Below are 20,289 nucleotides of genomic sequence, written 5' to 3'. Positions count from 1 at the left end.
CCTTTGCGGTTGTCCAGGAAAACCTCCTGCTGCATTCACTTGCTCAACAGGCTCCTCTTGAAGAGTTGGGCACATATCAGTTGGATGCCCTACTACCGAACAAATCCCGCAAGCCTTCACTGTTTGCATATTACCTACAACCATTTGATGAACAAGAGAAGTTAGAATCGAGATTTGTTGTTCAAGGGAAGAAATATTTACCTCATTATCACGCCTAGATGGAAGGTCAAGCCTACTGCCAAACTGTTGAGAATTGGCCGCCATATTTGCAATCAAGTTTCTCGCGGCCTCAGGAGTCTTATCCACCAAAGCTTCACTGCTTGCAGCATCAGTCATGCTTCTATCAGTGTATGTAAGGCCCTCATAGAAGTACTGGATTAGTAACTACTCACTAATCTAATGATGGGGGCAGCTTGCACACAATTTCTTAAAGCGTTCCCAGTATTCATATAGGGACTCTCCGTTATGCTGCCTTACACCACAAATTTCTTTCCGGATGTTGGCTGCCCTCGAAGCTAGGAAATATTTCTCCAGAAATAATCTCTTCATCTCGTTTCATGTGGTTATAGTTCCGAAGGGTAGATAATAGAGCCAATCCTTAGCCGAATCCTTCAAAGAAAACGGGAAAGCTCTTAACTTAATTTGCTCCTTGGTCACCCCCATAGGTTTCATACTTGTGCAAACCACATGAAGCTCCTTTAAATGCTTATAAGGATCTTCACCTGCAAGGCCATGAAAAGTGGGCCAGAGATGTATTAGTCCAGATTTTAATTCGAAAGTAGTGGCAGCATCTAAAATAGGAAACGTTATGCATAAAGGTGCTTGATTCAAATCAGGCGCAGCAAGCTCTTTCAAAGTCCGATTTCTAGCCATGACGTCCTCCTCTTCTATATCAGAGTTGCTAGCAAATTGGGAATCAAAAGCCAAATTGCTTTCCTCAGAATTTTTCCGAGCTTCCTTCCTTAACCTACGCAAAGTGCTCTTAATTTATGGATCGAATGTTAAATCACCAAGGTTAGAAGACCTGGTCATACAACAAAAAACCTAATAAAAGAATTAGAATAAATGACAAAAATTCAAAACTAACTAGAAAATTAAAAAAAATTAAAAATAGAATAAAATGGCTAGAAACACAAAAACACCAAAAACCCTATCAAAACATTCGAATTTGGCCTCAAGAGGGTAGGGCTAAAACTTCTTCTAGTGTTGCTTAGAATGTCGTTTTCTTCGAAACGGGTACTCGTAGCACTCCTAACTCAACCAAAATTTTCCTTATGAATAGTACTAATGTTCACCTGGAATAGTACTACTATTCACAGTTTCTTTTTTTTCCTACAAAATAAAAAAATAACAAAAACGCAATAAAAAAATTGCCAAAAAAAAAAAAAAAAAATCAACTAGAATCACTCCCCGGCAACGGCGCCAAAATCTGGTGTGCTGTCGTAGGCAACCAAGATTAAAAACCTTCCTAACCTAACTACTGAACTGTAAATAGGGTAAGCAAGGGTCGATCCCACGAAGAGTGTCTAGCCGAATTTTCTATGATGTGAACAAGGTTGGGGGGTTTTGAGTAAAACAGAAAACAATCTTAGCAAAAATAAAAACAAAAACAATTCAAATCGAAACCAATTAATATAACGAAACTTGGTCTCAGTCAACATCCACCATCAGAATCTTACAACTGATCATTGATGCATAAGTAAATCAATTCTTACTTTGAATATTCACCGTTGGAACTATTTTCCTATCTCTCCTTAATTGTAATTAATTAGGAAACAAGCGATCTTAATTAATCTTACCATTAAACAACACTAGACAAGCGCTAAAGATTTAATCTAATGGCAGCCTTAAGAATTAGAGAAAATCGATGAAGCTAAACAACACAAACACAAGCAGATGTATTTAATTTAGTTGAATATTCTTCTTAAGATTACTAATTCCTGACACAGCAAATTATTAACCCTAATTGCTTCACAAGTTAGAGGGATCAAACAATTATGGATTTGATATCAAACCTAGTAGTAGATTGCAATAAATAATACACTAGTAGGCTTCCTAGTAATTAAATGCATCAATCATGAAGATATGCACAGAATAACATTCAATACTCAAACACTAAAATTGAACACTAAAATAAAATAGATTAGATCTCACAGTTGACACTAAAATTGAACACTAAAATAAAATAGATTAGATCTCACAGTTGGTTGATTCCGAGGCCTCCATTTCCTTCGACGAAGTTACAAAAGTTTTAGCTGCTCATGGCCATAAACAAAACTCAAAAGAAAGAAAAATTCCAGAGAGGAGAAAAGAGAGGCATGTGTCACCCTCTAAAACCCTAATCTGATCTCTTTTGCCAAAATCCAGTTCAAGAGTTTGAATCCCACCAAATCTCCTAAAAGAAATATTCTAATATCCTAAAATAACATTAATCCTAATTTAATTCTAATTAATTTAAAATAAGATAGAGTCCTAAAATAAAATAGGAAAGTGGTGATTTTGAGCTGTAACTTGCGTGCCACATGTCCTCAAATCTTCCAAAAATAAACTACCCAATTGATTTGCATAGCAAGGCAGAATGTTCCAGGACGTCCAGTGCAGATGCGTCAACTTCAAGCTCGATTACAACCTTGATTCAGTGCGTATCTCTCCAAACTCAAAACATGAAAGTTGTAGTATATTTCTTACGTTCCACAGCATTTTGAATCATCTCAATCAGAGCTCGAATGAGAGAGTTATGCCAAGATTGCGAAACAACCTTGAAACTGTCCGAATTCACTTAATTAGTTCCGTTTTGCAATTAACGCCTCCATTTGCATCCTAAATCAAAATAGAATAATAATGAGTACATTTAGGCAACAAATACGTATAAAAGACTAAATATTAAGGGGGTAAATATGACATTTTACATTCCCATCAGGTAGTAGAGACATCTTTATTACATGCTGACATTGTAGTAGCTAAAGCAACATTAACTCCTTGTCTTGAATTTTCACTGATAACACTTGATACAGATGTAGGAATAGAATCTGATTTATTGTTGAAGGTAGAAGACTGATGTAGACTAGGTGAAATCTATTGTTGATAAAGTCCATCTCGCAAACCTCCTTGAAGCAAGACTTCCTTGGTAGTTTTATCCTTTATTAAACAACAGTTGGAGTGAAATTTGATAATAATATCATTATCCTTAGTTATTTGGGAAATACTAAGTACATTCTTTTTAATATGAGGAACACAAAGCATATTCTTTTATTCTAAAAGTCTCTTAGTAAAGTGAGATGGCACATAAGATATACCTATGTGAGTGATAGGAACAACCTGCTCATTTCCAACCTACACCTGAGAATCACCTTGATAATCACTTTTAACCATCAAATTACTAGTGTCAACTGTCATGTGATTCGTAGCTCCAAAATCAACATACCAAGTCTGATCTGTCACTATTTGAGGAGCAGCAACAGGTAGGTGCTGAGTAGAAATAGGTATAGACACACTTGATCCTTTAAAAACAGTCTGTTGTGATGGATTAATTTGCACAACTAGCTGAGAATATTGAAACTGTTGCTACTATGGTGCATGCATTAGTTTTGTTGCCAGAAAGGCTTGAGCAGCAGGTTCAGTAGCTTGATTTTGAAACTGAGCTTGCGAAGCAACCACCTTAGAAGAACCACTAGCAGTAAATCCTAGATAGGCATGATTGAATCTATAGTAGCATTGCAATGCTAAATGTTCGACTTTGCCACAGACTTGGCATATCAATTCAGGCCTAAAAGAGCATGTACCTCTTCCTCCAGGTCTCGTATGAGAATGAAACATCATCATCCCAAGATGGAGAAACTGATTTTGCATATCCAGAGAAGTAGAATATTGTGGCTGAAACTGAGTAAATTGACCAGGAATGCTACTCAAAGATTGGAATTGTGAAAAACCAGAAACTTGAGGTTGAACAGAACTTGATTGAACAACACCTTGACTAAACTAAGGTTGAACAGAACCGTGATTCGTTTATGACAAGGTTTATGGATTCACAGATTTCTGGAAACTAAGATTTTCAGAGCTTAGTCCAGAATTATGATAACTTGTTCCAGAATTATGATCAGATCCATTACTAGAGTTCTGTTTAGAAGGTACCAAAGTAGAGGTTAGCTAATCAAGAAACATATTCAGAGCACTATTCTATCTTTCAAGTCTCATTTCATGTTTATGCAAGAAGAATTGCGCTTCTTGCAAGGTCATGTTATTGATGTTGGTAGTCAATGAAGCCACTATAGCATCATATTCAGGACATAATCCATCTAAAATGTACAACAACAACTCTTCATCACTAATTGACACTCCACTAGCAATCAATTCATCACCTAAACCTTTTATAGTCAAAACATATTCACTGATACTAAGTGCATTTTTCTTAGTGGTTTGTAATAAGTTCTGCAAGTGTAATGTTCTAGCTCTAGACAATGATTGATAATGAAGTTCAAGAGTGTTCCATATTTCATATGAATTGCCACACTTGGCTACATGACGGAACATGAACTCTGAAAGTGAAGATAAGAGCCAACTTACCAAGAATTGGTCAATTTTCTTCCAATTGTAGTAGTTAGGGTTTCCTTTCTTGACTAATTTTCCAGACTCTTCTTTGGGCTCCATTATGAACATCGGAGGAAATTCTTTTTCTCCAATGACAAATCCATCAAGACCATGAGAAATTAAGGTTGGAAGAATTTGTGAACGTTAAAACAAGTAGTTCCTATCAAGAAGCTTTACAGAGATTGTAGGTAGAGTAGGTGGAGTTCCTGAAGCTATCGAGCTACTGGATCCAGCTTCCATGTTTACCAATTTCAGAGATAGAGCTACAAATTCTTAAAGAAAAAAGGGAAGAAATCTGAGTATATCAAATCAAAGACGTTTGTCTATGGCTTTGATACCATGAAGAAGAAACAAATGCAAAGAAAAATCTTGAGAAAAGAAGAAGAAGAAGCAGTTAAGGGAATAACAGATCCAGTTGAATATTTGGGTATACCTTTTCTAATAGAAAAAATGTCACAGTACAAAGACACATATATACTGTGTTTTTAGTAATACGCAGCGTATTGAGAAAGTTCTACTTGGTCCTATTTTACTCACATATGATACTCTGGTCCTTAGACCTTTATACATAATACAAATGTCAATGATAAATTTCACTTTCTTTTTTCACTTCACTTCTGAGTTACAGGATCTGAAAGGCCAGTTGTTTGTTGATAAGCTTTTTGAGAAAGAGCTATGCAGTTTCCTGGATTATGTTTCTGGTGGGTTCAAGCTTAATTTTATGCTTGCATCTGGCTTTATGGGTAAATAATCGTTGCCACTATAATAAGAAAATATTATATATTCTTTGACTATAATTCATTGTATAGTTTTCCTAGTTTTGTACTTGCTTTTTTACCTTTAATTTGGTCTAGTTTTGTCTTATTTCATGTTCATTCTTTTCATAGATAATTAGTACATAATGATTATAGATGGTAAAATCTATGGTTGATTCGGAAGAGAAGGATCTTGTGACGAATGAGCCACTAACAATCGTATGGACCTACAAAGACAAAAAGAATGAAAGTGAAGGCTCGAGGGACACCGGCATGGTTTTTTTCATAGGTACTCAAACACTCAAGTCAGCACGGTTGAAGGCAATTTAGTCAAGGTTGAGAGCTGGAAAGGGTTTACCGTAATAATTTGGCTAGGGCAAGACTATTGTAAAGTGGCCAGAGCAGCTAAGGAAGGTCAAGTTAGTTGGAACTAAACTTTACGACAGGGAAAAGCGGCGATTCTTGAGAGCAAGAACTTTGAGAGCTAAGGCTACGGGTTCTATGTCAATGAATCCTAGTAAAACTCTGAGTTCTAGTTTAGGAGTTTAAGTAAACAGGAAACTCATAGGCTCCATTTGATGCACTCTTCCAAATATTATTCTGGTTTTCCCTGAAAGATTAATAGTTGAATTGAAAAGAGAACTAAAGCAGTGAACGAATTAAGAGAGAAAAGAGAAAAAAAAATCTGTTTCACGTGTTCTATTATTGAAAATTAGTAAACCAGATCAGTTACAGACGACTTTATATAGTCTGTTACAACTTTTGTTTCTTTACAAAAACAACCCTACTCAACTTATAATCTTTGTAGAAACAACCCTGCTTCTTATACTTATTCCAATATCTTCCCGTAAACCAAAGCCCCTGAACTGATTCAGTTAATCTCTCTTGAACAATATCTTCTCATAAGCCAGAGCCCTTAAACTGACTTTATTACTCTTTCTTAATCAATATCATTCATCACAAAAAATTTGCAAAATTCCACTGCATTCCACTTGTATCACAAAACAGATTTCATTCCACTGCATCACAAAATAGCAGATTTCATTCCACTGCATCACAAAACAGCTTTCATTCCACTGCATTTCACTACATCACAAAACAGATTTCTTGTTGCAGAGACTCCAAACCATATCTCCTTACTGCAAAATCTTACAGCTTCACAAACAACAAACCAAGTTTCTGCAAACTGAAAAATTCCACTGCATCACAAACAACAAACAAACTGCAACATTCCATTGCAAAATCCCACAGCATCACAAACAACAAACAAACTGCAAAATTCCACTGCAAAACCCCACAACATCACTGCCTCACAAACAACAATAAATTTATGCAAAATTCCACTGAATAAATTTCTACAACCTGCAAAATCCTACAGCATCACAAACAACAATCAAACTGCAAAATTCCACTGCAAAATCCCACAGCATCACTGCCTCACAAACAACAATAAATTTCTGCAAAATTCCATTGCATTCCACTACATTTCCTGCGGCAGAGACTTCAAACCATATTTACTGCTGCAAATTCTTACTGCGTCACAAAAAAATATTTCTGCACAAAATCCTACTACATTACAAACTATATCTCCTCACTACTGTGAATACTGGTTACAAGCTCAGATGTGACAGTTAGCTTCTCCCTTAGCATAGCAAACCGTGAACAAGGGAGGGCTTTAGTTAGGATATCAGCTATCTGATATTCAGATGAAACATACTGCACATTTAACAACCTTTTTGTAACTAATTCCCTAACAAAATGTACATCAATTTCGATGTGCTTTGTTCGGGCATGAAACACCAGATTTGAGGATAATGCCCCAGCACTCATGTTATCACACCATATGATGGGAGTGTTGTTTATATGAATGCCAAGTTCCTTGAATAAGTTCTGAATCCAAACAAGTTCAGTGGCTGTTTGACTAAGAGATCGGTATTCAGCTTCTGTAGAAGATAAGGACACTACCTTCTGTTTTCTAGATAACCATTTGACCAAGTTACCTCTAAGAAATACATTGTACCCACTGGTAGATTTCCTATCAGTTTCATCTCCAGCCCAATCAATATCTAAAAATGCTTCTAAAGTAAAGGGCTGTTTCTTGGTAAAAAGAATACCATGCTGCAATGTTCCCTTGACATATCTGAGGATTTGTTTACATGCTGTCTAGTGAGCTTCAGTGGGCTACTGCAAAAATTGACTAAGCTTATTGACAGCAAAAGCTAAGTCTGGCCGAGATAGTGTCAGATATTGAAGTCTACCAATGACACTTCTATACAGTGTAGGTTGTTCAAACACCTTAATATCCTCCTTGCCAAGTCGAAGACCAGTAGCCATGGGAGTGGAACAAGGCTTCGAATCTGCCATTCCTGCCTTAAGGAGAAGATCATGTGCATATTTGGTCTAGGACAGCAGTAAACTAGAATCATTTCTCTTTACCTCAAACCCCAGGAAATATTGCACTTTACCAAGAGTTTTTAGTGCAAATTTGCTATTCAAGTCAGCAACTAAGCTTGATATGAGCTCAGAATCATTCCCTGTTACAAGGATATCATCTACATACACTAACAAATACATTAATTTGAAATCCTTTTTGTAAAAAAACAAACTCACATCTAAAACAGAATTTTCAAAACCCCAACTGATCAAGGCAGATTTGAGTTTATCAAACCAAGCTTTAGGAGCTTGTTTTAGACCATACAAGGCTTTACGAAGTTTGCAAACCTGCTCATGATGACCCTTGTCTGCTGTAGTACCAGAATATCCTTTAGGAGGAAGCATAAAGACAGTTTCAGTTAGTTCCCCATTCAGGAACGCATTATTAACATCCAACTGCTGGATTTCCCAATTTTGGTGCACTACATAGGATAACACGACTCTGATTGTGGCTGCTTTAACAACCGGAGAAAATGTGTCAAAATAATCTAGACCAGGTGTTTGTTGAAAGCCTTTAGCCACCAACCTGGCCTTATGCTTTTGAAGTGTCCCATCAGAGTTTAATTTTTTTCTAAACACCCATTTGCATCTTACAACATTCATTCCCTCTTCATAAGGAACAATCTCCCATGTGTTGTTGCTCATCAAAGCTTGATATTCAAAGTCCATGGCCAGTTTCCATTCAGGACCTAATAATGCTTTAGTAACTATTTTAGGTTCTGGAAGAATAGGAATATGAGTAACTTCAGTTTGATAGGCAGTGGAACCAGGATAAGTGGCTGACTTTGATCTGGTTATCATAGGATGTGTGTTTAGAGATGAGATAGAGGGTAATGGAAGAACTACTTCTAAGTTGATGCCAGGATGTGTTAAGTCTGATTCAAGGAAGGAGGAATCTGCATTTATAACTGATGTATCAGACTTATCCGGTTGAACTGATGATATGGGAGAAAGATTGGATGTAGCAACAGGTTGAATAGGTTCTGAATTACGTTGTAATGGTGATATTGGAGCAGGATTGGATGTAGCAGTAGGTTGAATAGGTTCTGAATTAGGTTGTAATGGTGATATTGGAGTAAGATTGGATGAGGTAGCAGGTTGAACAGATTCTAGATCAGGAACACATTGAGGTAGGATCCATGAGCTACCAGAGGTGTTCAAACTAAGATCAACTGGAGAGGTACACCTATGCATTGTGAGGGAACCAAAATCACCTTTGAAGGGAAAATCTGTCTCATTAAACTTGACTTGCTTGGCAATATACAATCTGCCAGTAGAGGCCAAACACAAATATCCTTTATGGGCAAGGCTGTATCCAAGAAAAGCTCACTTCTCAGTGTGATAAGAGAGTTTGTGTCTGTGATATGGTCTCAAGTAAGGATAACAACTACAGCAAAAACCTTCAATTCAGTGTAGTTGGGCTGCTACTTAAACAAAACAGAATATGGTGAGGTAGATTCAAGAACTAAGGTGGGTAATCTATTTATCAGGTATGTGGCTGTGCTAAAGGCTTCCCACCAATACTTTAGTGGTATACCAGCATGAGCTAGAAGGGATAACCCAAATTCTGTAATAGTTCTGTGTTTCCTCTCCACTCTCCTATTTTGTTGGTGTAAATGTGGACATGGATGCATAAATAAAATACCATTCTGCTGTAAATAACCACTGAATGATCTATATTCACCTTCCTAATCAGTTTGTAGGCTCTTTAGTTTATAACCTAACTATTTTTCCACAAAGCAATGAAATTGTACAAATGCTCCATAAGCTTCCGATTTGAGTTTCAAAGGATAAATCCAAGTAAAACGGCTAAAATCATCAACAAATATGATATAATACTTGAATCCTTCCTTAGAGTTGATTGGAGCTGGTCCCCAAAGATCAGAATAAACTAACTCTAAAGGATCCTTGGCTCTATAGTGAGAAATAGGAAATTGGCATTGTTGTAACTTACTAAGCTGACATGCCTCACAAAAATAACTTTTATTTCTGCTTAAAGAGTGCTTTACATTCAGTTTGTCCAAAATGACATGAAGGGTTCTAACATTGGGATGTCCTAACCTTGGATGCCATAACATACACAAATCTGAATTTGAAAACTTATTCAAAATAGTAACAGATTGAACATCATCAGTGGAACATTTATTAACCATAGCTGTGATAGGAGCATGAGAGGATTCTGAGACCTGACAAGCAGTAGGGAGATATGGAACTGAGCTGAATGACTGACAAACCAATGGGCTAACAAACTGTGACAACTCAAGCTGATACAATCCATCCTTGACTGCACCTTGAAGAAGCACAACTCTACTACACTTATCCTTTACCAAACAATGGTCAGAATGAAACTCCACAATGACATTGTTATCTTTAGTGATTTGAGAAATACTTAGTAAGTTCTTGGCAATATTGGGAACACATAGTATATTCTTAAGATGAATCAATCTAGTTGTATCATAAGAGGGTACTAACATCATACTTGAATGAGTAATAGGGATGGAGTCCCCATTCCCAACTTGTACCTTTGAGCCTCCTGAGTGAGCAGTTTTGAATGCCAAGTTGGAACCATCTGCAGTCATGTGATTTGAGGCTCCAGAGTCCATATACTAGGACTAGTCTTGTAGAATTTGTGGAGAGGCAACTGGTTGATAAGAGGTTGCTGAAGATTGAGATACTTCATTGGTGATTGTTTTTGGTGTAAAGCTGACAGAATGACCAGTATTGGTTGAAGTGCTAGGATAGTATTGTTGATGTGGTACTGAAGAGAAATGAGCAGGAGGTGGTGCATTTGATTTAGACATAAGAGGGGTTGAGTAACCATAAAAATCGGCAAAATTATTATGGAAGGTATTGGTAGAGTGTTGTGTGTAGTTTGGGGGTTGTGTGTAGTTTGCTACAATTAAGGCTTGTGCAGGTTCAGTAGAATGCTCAGTAACAACAGTTGGAGAGGGACCTGTTGAATTGTACAGAGTAGGCTGTACCTGGGAGCTGTAAGAATTAGCGGTAAAGCCTTGATACTCCTGGTCAAATCGGTGGTAACACTGGATGGCAGAATGGCCTGTTTTGCCACATACTTGGCATACTAATCTTGGCTTAAAGTAACTTCGGCCTCTACCCCTGCCTCTCATCATGTTGTTTTGAAACTGAAAGTGTCCAGCAGAGTGATATGTGTTGGGTGAGTAACCAGTTCTTCCATAATTTGTTCCTTGACAGCTGTTTTGTCCAAAATCAAAATTACTTGCTATAGGATATGCTGAACTAAGGGTTGGACCAGAGGTTGGAATGTTAACATTGGGCTGTGTGAATACTCATGACCAACAGCCTAAGGACAAAATGGTACAACTATTCTTTGACCAGATGAATTAGTTAGAGGACTAGAGCAATTGGTGGTGTTTTCTTGCTTGGAAGCAAACAAAGTAGAATTTAAATGCTTATGAAAGTTTGACAGAGCCGAGTGTTATCTCTCCAGTCTCATTTCATGTTTGTGAAGCATGAATTGAGCTTGTTGAATGGTTGCATTACTACTGTGATATGTTAAATTCACCACAACCGCATCGTACTCTGGTCCTAGACCATCCAGTATATACAAAAGCAACTCTTCTTCTCCAATATTAACACCACTTGCTACTAACTCATCCCCTAATTCCTTCATTTTTAGGACATACTCATTAATACTTAAAGAGTCTTTTTTTGTGGTCTGTAACATATTCCTTAAGTGAAGTGTTCCAGCCTTCGAAATTGATTGAAAATGCAATTCTAGTGTGTTCCATATTTCAAACGCACTAACACATTTGGCTACATGTTTGAACATAGATTCAGAAATTGAAGAAAACAGCCAACTAACTAAAAATTGATCTGTCCTTTTCCAATTAAGATACTTAGGGTTTTGTTTCTTCACTAATTCATCAGAATCAACAAGTTTTTCAAAAAGAAACATAGAAGGGCAGATGCTCTCACTAGTGATAAAGCTTTCAAGACCATGAGAGGCTAAGGCTGGAAAAACTTGTGATCGCCAGTGACTATAATTCTTCTCCACAAGTTTCACTGATATGGTTGGAAGCGTGGAGTGAGCAGCTGAGTTATTTGCATTTGCATTTTCAGCTGATTCAACTTCAGATTTTGACGAAACATTGAAGAACTTAGGATTCGAAGCCATTGACACTTGTCTACAACTCTGATACCATGAAAGATTAATAGCTGAATTGAAAAGAAAACTAAAGCAGTGAACGAATTAAGAGAGAAAAGAAAAAAAAAAAATATTTCACATGTTCTGTTATTGAAAATTAGTAAAGCAGATCAGTTACAGACGATTTATATAGTTTGTTACAACTTTTGTTTCTTTACAAAAACAAACCTACTCAACTTCTAATCTTTGTAGAAACAACCCTGCTTCTTATACTTATTCCAATATTCCCAATAAAGTTAAACAGTAAAATTGGCTTATTCTCAAAATATTATTCCATATTATTCAATTTCTTTTAAACCCCTCTAAATTTGTTAATTTAAATAAACACCCCCAATTTTTTTTTAAGAAATTGCAAAAAACCCTAGCAACTTACATTTACCAGATTCTAGCCACCACTACCAGAATCTGGTATAATGGCACACTACCGACTGAATCTAGCCCGTAGTGCGCTGATCTAGCCTTTTTCGGCTAGATCTTTGGCCGTAGCTAGTCGTCAACGACAGCCAAGATATGGTTGTCGTTGACCCTCAATAATGGTCGTATCTCTGGCCATCATTGACGACCAAATACAGCCAGATCTGGCTGTTAATGGCTAGATCTGGCAGTAGATCTGGCCTTTTCCGGTGGATCTGGCCAAAAAAGACCATATCGGTGCACGACCGATAAGATCCAGCCGGTCATGCACCGATACAGTGACTCCGGCCACCCTCTGGCAGTGGTGGCCGGCTGTCAGTATTTAATGGGTGGATTTAGGTTGTTTTTGTTAACTTTTAATATTTTATTATAGGGGTGTTTAGTAAATAAACAAACATAGCGGGTATTTTTGTTAATTTCTAAATCCTACATCGTAATACCCATCCAATTTAACTTTTTTTTAAATATTATTCTAAAAAGTATTATAATAATAAACCAAACGAACCTATAATGATTATCCAACAATTCTTCCTCAAATTGCAGGAAATTAAAATAATATAAGTTTGACTTACACTATTATAAGTTAAATTGTTCACTTGTAATTGAAAATGAATTAATTTGTCTGTTAATGGCTGTTTGGCATGCGAATGAATGAAAATTCTTAAACAATTATGACACTCAGTGACTTAACTCTCTCAACAAATGGCCATAGGCCTAGCAAATCATTACCTTTGAAAAGCATTAACATGCCCATAACTCATACCACAGCAGAAATTCCAACATTTTAACTCCAAACAGCTTTGGTAATTATACAGAAAGCAGAAGCACAGGAAGCCAGCTGAAGAAAGCTTCAACATAACAATTGTTGTAGACCAGCAACTGGAATGAAAATTGTAACCAATTTTGTCACTGAAATTGACAGTTAGCGAGACAACAAAATATAGACTCATGAAGCCGCTTCTCCTACTTTAACTGTAAGACACCAAATCATTTTAGTTTACAATTTCTTAATCAAACTCATCATATTTCTCCAAAATTTCTTAATCAAATAAATCCTACTCCTACTGAAGAGTTTCCTTCAATCATAAATCTGCCTAGTCATCCGTTCTCAAGAAAAAGATATGGTGCAAATCGTTCACCTGGAGGTGTTATGTCTGTTGAATCAACATTACTGATATGGTAGAGGCAAAGGAATGGCCATTTGCCAAATCTGTACTCATTCCTATGCAATGCTATCACATGTTTGATACTATGTATCATTGATAAAAATACAACCTTCCAGCGACAACAGAATACTTAAGCATCAGTTGATTTTTGTGATAAATTTGATTTTTGTGCTGCTTGTTAAAATGGCAAGATTCAGCAATTTCACTTTTCATTGCCCTCTTTCATACCACAATCTCCTCTACAGTTGAAACATTCTCTCTCTATCTCAAACCCCAAAGATAAGAATGAAGCAGGGGAAAACTATCTAATATATGTCCTTTCATGCTCATGTTCATATTTAGTTTGTATTACATGAATGAAAATTATATTAAACAACACATCCACCTTGAATTTCAAATTTGGCTCCTAAACCATAATCAAACCTAATTTAAGTAATTCTTAAGTTATTGATTTATCGTATCATTATTATTAGTTTGCATGTTCTTCGTTCTGAACCCTTATGATCAATATATTTTTCAGGTAAAAAAAAGCTATGGCTAGATGGTTTTTTCAAGTTGAACTCCATCTCAATTGCAAAAGAGTTTTCAAATCTCCAAGAAGTAACTGAATTTGAAGACGGATGTTTAAGAAATTCTTTTGCAAGACACATATAAAATCTTGCATGATGCAATGTTGGAAATTCCTTCTGTTGTATTTCGAAGAAGCTTCAGGTTTAGATTAGAGTTTTAAATGAATATATCTTTTAAGAGTCCAAAATAAGAGCTAAAATTTATTTTTATCAATTCTATCTCAAAGCGATCTAGCTCGGAAGTTAAAATTAATCAGCTCCATGTAACTCAAAAACGATTCCCAAAGTTTCAAACTCTCAATAAGCTAGCCTACCCTTCTCACTGTTCAAATCTTCATTTTCGCTTGTGATAGTTGCTTCTAAGTACTATAGAACTGAAATCTCCCAATTACCACACAAAGTGATGCAAAAATTTGAATTAAGAATCCCCTTTTTTTTACTTATTATGCAGTCTCCTGAATTTGGTATTTTATCTAGAGGTAGAACAAATGGGCTGGGTTAGGCAGGTCAACCTTTACCAGACCCACATCAATCCGGGTTCAACTTGACCTGTGCATACCCCACCAAGCGGGCGGAGCCTTCATAGGCCAACCCAGTGATCCGACGGGTTTTATATATATATATATATATATTTTTTTTTTTTTTTTTTTAAACCCATCCAACCCAAGTTGAGGGTTTTCAACCCGGTGGGTTGGTCAATTTTTTTATTACAAATACCCATTTTACCCTTGAAATATGACCATTTTATAGTAGTTGGAGGGGTCTTTTTTGTCATTTTCTTTTCCAATTTTTTTCCATAAATAGCAGCCAAAACTCTCATACTTCCTCACATCCAAAATTTTCTCATTTTCTCTATTGAAATCTCTCAATTATTCTCTTTGTTGTCAATTTGCTCTCATTTTAATTTTTATTAGTTTTTGCAATTTTCAATTCATATTTCCAAATTCCAATTCTCCTCTTTTAATTCTATATCCAATTTTTTTTTTTTTTTTTTTTTTTAAAAAAAACTAGAATGGATAGGTATTTCCATCCTATCAATTTCGATGATGAAGGAAATGATCCTAGTCCCCTTGAATTTACTAACGTAAATACAGTAGATTCAAATAGTCTTGCTTTCCCATTCTCAAAATCTGATACAGCTCATAATATTCTCACCCTTCCTCCCCATACTACTACAACTCTCGGTGGTTCTAGAAGGCGTCCTCGTCCAACTCCGTCTCAAGTAGAAGCGAGTTCATCAACTATAGTTGAAACCGATGATAGGCACACATCAAACATTTGGGTGCATTTTGATAAGTTTTACAAGACAGAAAATGAAGTTTAAGTAAAGAAAGTAAAATGCAAGCATTGTGGAAATAATTATAAAGCTGATGCAGGTAATGGTACTAGTACTTTAAAAATGCATGCTAATAAACATATTACTCAACATGGAAATAAAGAAATCAATCAAACTCAAATAACTAATATGGGTACTACTTGTCGTTATGATTCTAATGTATATAAGGAACAATTATCTTTATATATTGCTGCAACTGATCAACCTATTAATATGGCAGAAGACAAATATTTTGAAAGATTTATTAAAAATTCATTTTTTCCAGGATTTAAAAGTTATTTTAAAACTGCAACTGGAAATGATTTTAATAAAATTGTTTGAGAAAATGAAATTAGAATTAAAAAATAAAATAAATAGTTGTCATGTTAGTATGGCTCTAACCGCCGATATTTAGAGGTAGAGATAAATAAGATTGTATTTGTGTGATTAGTCATTATTTTGATAACAAATGCAAATTAAATAAATCTTTATTGGGATTTAGATTAATGGATGTGGATCATAATGTTTCAACAAATTTATAATAAAATTGTTGAATTTTTAGAAGATTATGATGTTGTTCACAAAGTGATAAGTTTAACTTTAAATAATGCAAGTGTTAATAGTAAAGCTATAGATTTTTTTTTTTTAAATTCATTTTTATGACAATTTGAAGTTTTTTTCACCAATGTTGTGCATGTCACAGTATTAATTTAGTTGTGAAAAGTGGTATGAAAAAAATTAGGAATAATATTGATAAAATTATAGATTCTTTAGCTTGGATTACTAGTAGCAATAAAAAAAATATTGGTAATCCATTGGTAATACATACAATTATAAAAACTTCAGATTTCTTTAAAAAAATAGAAACAAAAAAATTTTAGCGGGACCAATAGAGGTAATGGAATTAAAATTTAAAAAATATTGGAAACTCATTCATTTTCTTTATTGTTTAGCTGTCATATTTAATCCTAGAATTAAATTAGCGCGTTTAAAAAATGGTTAAGACATGTTAAGTGAAAATTTATGAGACGAAGTATATGTCAATCAACTAGGAGAGATAAGAGAGTGTCTTGCAAAGGTATATCTTCAATACGAAAATAGGTATGGGAACCAACGAAGAAGTGAAATACCCGAGGAAGTAGCATAAGAAGAAACAAATGAAGACTTCGACTCCTAGAGTGCACTTAATAGGTCGAAGAGGACCTAAACCCGAAGCACAGCCTCCTCTTCAGAAGCATCAACAACGAATGTACTGTCCTTCATGTAGCTACAAAGTAATGAGCTTCACTAATATTTGGAAACCCCTGACATGTTACTAGCAGATTCACAATAAAGAGCTAACTTTGATGTCTTAAAATATTAAAAAACCAAAAAATATATTTTTCTAGTATTATCAAGATTTACCCTTGATGTTTTCTCTGTTTCTATCTCATCTGAACAAACATTTAGTGCAAGTGGAAGAATTTTAAATGAAAGGATGACTAAATTTTCACAAAAAATGATTGAAGTCCTCACATGTCTTCGAGATTGGGAACTGTTGCGCCATCAAGATTAATACAAGGTTGCAGACGATACTTTAATAGAATCATTTCAATTTTGTAATATAGATGATACAGATGAGGGAGGTCTAGTCAACTCCCAAATTAGTTGTTTTGTAAATTGTAACTTTGTAATTTGTAAATTAATTATCAATTATTGCACTCTTTTTTTCTTACCAAGTTTTTGTCTCAATTGGGTTTTTCTTGGTAAGGTTTTTAATGAGACAATAATTGTTGTAATTTCTTATTTTTTATTTTAATTTTTAATAAATGAATAAATCTAATTTTTCTTATATTACAATTTAATTGTATTAAAATTGAATTAATATTTGAAATGTTAAAAAAAAAAAAAAAAAAAAAAAAAACTAATTTAATTGAATTATTGATATTTGAAAAGTTAGCTAAAAAAAATTACACAACAATAAAATAAAATAATTCTGGGCCAACCTGCACTCCGGGTTGGGCCAACCTTTCTGGCCAAGAGGTCGGCCTAACCTAGCCTGCCCTTGGTGGCGAGTCGGGTTAGGCCAGGCTTGCCATTTTGCTTAACTCGACCTAGCCAGGCCAGCTTGCCATTTTGCTTAACTCCCCACGGGCTGGGTCGGACGGGTTATTTTTCCATCTTTAATTATATCTTGGAAAGCAAGAGGAAGACTCTCATTTTGGGTTGGGCTTGAGTTGTTTCAACCTTGAGTGGAGCTATTGGAATAGATTAAAGAAACCTTATTTCTTAAGATATCCTATTTCAAAGTTTTAAAATTGAATTTTTTTTTTTTTTTCCTTATGGCATCCCATAAATTTGATAAATGCCCTTCTTTCCAGTTTTATTTATTTATTTATTTAAAAGAGTTAACATTTCATTTTGTTTACTTATGTTATGCCTAAAACAAACTTTAGATAATCAAATCGAAAGTTCTTAAAAAATTAAAGTTAATTTTTTTTTTTTCTTAGAAGTAATCATAAGAACATGATAGTGTTAAAAAAAATTTGTCTTCGAACAAAAAAATAACAATAAATTTATATGTGACTTCAAACTATTTCATATTTCAAATTCTATCTTTATTATTCATTCTCACAAAGAAAATTAGGGTTTATGAAATAATAGCAAGGTGTCAAAAGTATATGTGAAAAATAGGAAATTAAAAATTAAATTTAATAATTTAATATAAGGATAAATTCGTCTTTATAAGAATTAATAAAAAGTGGGTTTCCTTGGTCCATTAATGGGGTGCCAATAGATCCACTCTTCAACTTTCTCTGAAACTGGTGTTGTTGGCTTGAGCCTTTCTTAAGTGGGCTCGACGGGTTAGAGATTTGGGTTGATGTGGGTGTTGGCTGGTCCGTGTAAAATGGACTCAGTAGGTCAATAGTCTGGCTTTGTATAGGTGTTATTGGGCTCTCCTTAAAATAAAATTAATGAAATAAATTCTAGGAAGTATTTTGATAATTAATTTTTCATAAACAACTTTTGATTCTTAAAAGTCACATAAACATAGTTTTTGAATTCATTTATATGGATAATGGATTATTTCATATTCGAATTTTAATATAATCTATTTTGAAATTAGTTTATCAAATACTTTTTGAATTACAACTTAAGAAATAAGTGATTGAGAGAGAAACTACAATAATTTCAAACTAAGGCTAATCATTTTGTTAATCCTCAATATGCTTCTAAGATTTTGATATAAAAGTTTTATTAAAAGTAGTATTTTAATTTATATTACTGCAGGTCTGTAACGTAACAAGTAATGTAGGGACTCTTGTTTATTTATTATATTTATTTTTGTCTCTATTTCATTTAATATATGTCATCCACTTTTATAAATCAAATTGTATCAAGAATTGTAGTTCTAAGATGATTTGGAAGTGTTTCATTGTTGATGCGTGGCCTAAACTTTTATTCATTATAGCAATTTTGTAACATGTTTTATTGTTTTATTAATTTAATTTATTATATCATTACTATGTTATCGTCAAGATCCATACGAAAATGAGAAGCATTATGGTCTTTAAACAAAAAATACCTTTCTAGATAACTGGATCTAATAACCCTGAAATAGTAGGGTTAAATCAACTCTTCTCTCTCTCAATTCTATCAATAGATTTATTGTTTACATTTTGAGTTGGGCTGAATATCATTGTAATACAGACATCATTTCAGACATCCGCTAGCGTGTCTCCTTTTGAAATCACATATGAAAGGAAGCCTTCGTCCTTGTTCAATTATTGTGCAGGCAAGGCCGGCTAAAGGGGTAGGCAGGTGAGACACCTGCCTAGGGCCAAAAAATGGGGCCCAAATTATATATATATATATTTTTTAATATTTTCTAAAAATGAAAATGGTTTATAATTTCTTATCTAAACCAAGGAGCCCCCAAAAAAAGCCAAAAAAACTCAAATTTATTATAAACTTTTTACATATATTCCCACCCAAAGTTTAACAAAATAGCAAGTTTGTACCTCCGGTTTTTTATATTCTAGTTTATACCCCTAAATTAACACATTGAATCTTTTTTAACAATGGAAGACTAAAATAGTCATTTACATATCTCAAATTACCCATCTCCAATTCAATCCTAAAATTTGACATTCACATAAATAATCTCTAGCCCTCTTCTGCCGCTAGTGGTTTAGAGTTAATTTCGGTCAATTTTGGTTCCAGTCGATTTTCTCACCAAAATCGATCGAAATCATCATTTTATCCTTTTTGAACCTCGATAGCCCTTGATTTGACTAATTTTTGATGAATCTCGCAACCCAACTCCACCACACGACAACCATTTCTAGCCTTTTTGGCATGTACCCAACATTGTTGGCCTTCCCCGACACCACCACCATCTTCCTCCCCTCAGCCCTCTCACCAAAACCCCTTTCATACCTTATTCGTTTACTGTGCCAATCGCCGGCCATCGATACCTTTTGAGTCGTGATTTCTCAAGCCTTTTCTTATCAATCTTGGCATTGGAAATCACTGATTTCACCACCCATCACTTCTCCAACATCTACTCTCCAAAACCCCCCACCAACCTAACCTTGTTAGCCTGCCGATTGTTGTCCATCTCTCCTAGTGATTTTTCATCTCTTTATCTCAAAAGGCAAAAAAAAAAAAAAAAAGAATAATAATAATTTTTTAATATATGCTTATATTATTAGAAGGCCCTAAAATAACTCCTGCCTAGAGTCACAAATGTTCTAGAGACGGCCCTGTGTGCAGGTGAGAGTGTCATTGCAACGATGGACCAAGATTTGCATAGTAGAGATGAAATTATTTCCCACCTTCATAATAATTTGTTGAAAGCTCAAACGGCAATGAAAATTCAAGC

The 20,289-nt window shown here is 34.8% G+C and overlaps 1 non-coding gene across 1 annotated transcript; it reads left to right on the top strand.

The window, feature by feature from the left end:
* The first annotated feature begins 394 nt into the window (after positions 1-394).
* Positions 395-501, top strand: LOC116114726. The gene has a single exon (XR_004125593.1). It is a non-coding gene; the product is annotated as a small nucleolar RNA R71 (small nucleolar RNA).
* Positions 502-20,289: the final 19,788 nt, after the last annotated feature.

Source organism: Pistacia vera, unplaced genomic scaffold, assembly GCF_008641045.1.
Source record: "Pistacia vera cultivar Batoury unplaced genomic scaffold, PisVer_v2 Contig720, whole genome shotgun sequence".
In the NCBI taxonomy this organism is placed as follows: domain Eukaryota; kingdom Viridiplantae; phylum Streptophyta; class Magnoliopsida; order Sapindales; family Anacardiaceae; genus Pistacia; species Pistacia vera.
The sequence above is the reverse complement of the archived record's forward strand: the minus strand, read 5'-3'. Positions and strand labels throughout refer to the sequence as shown.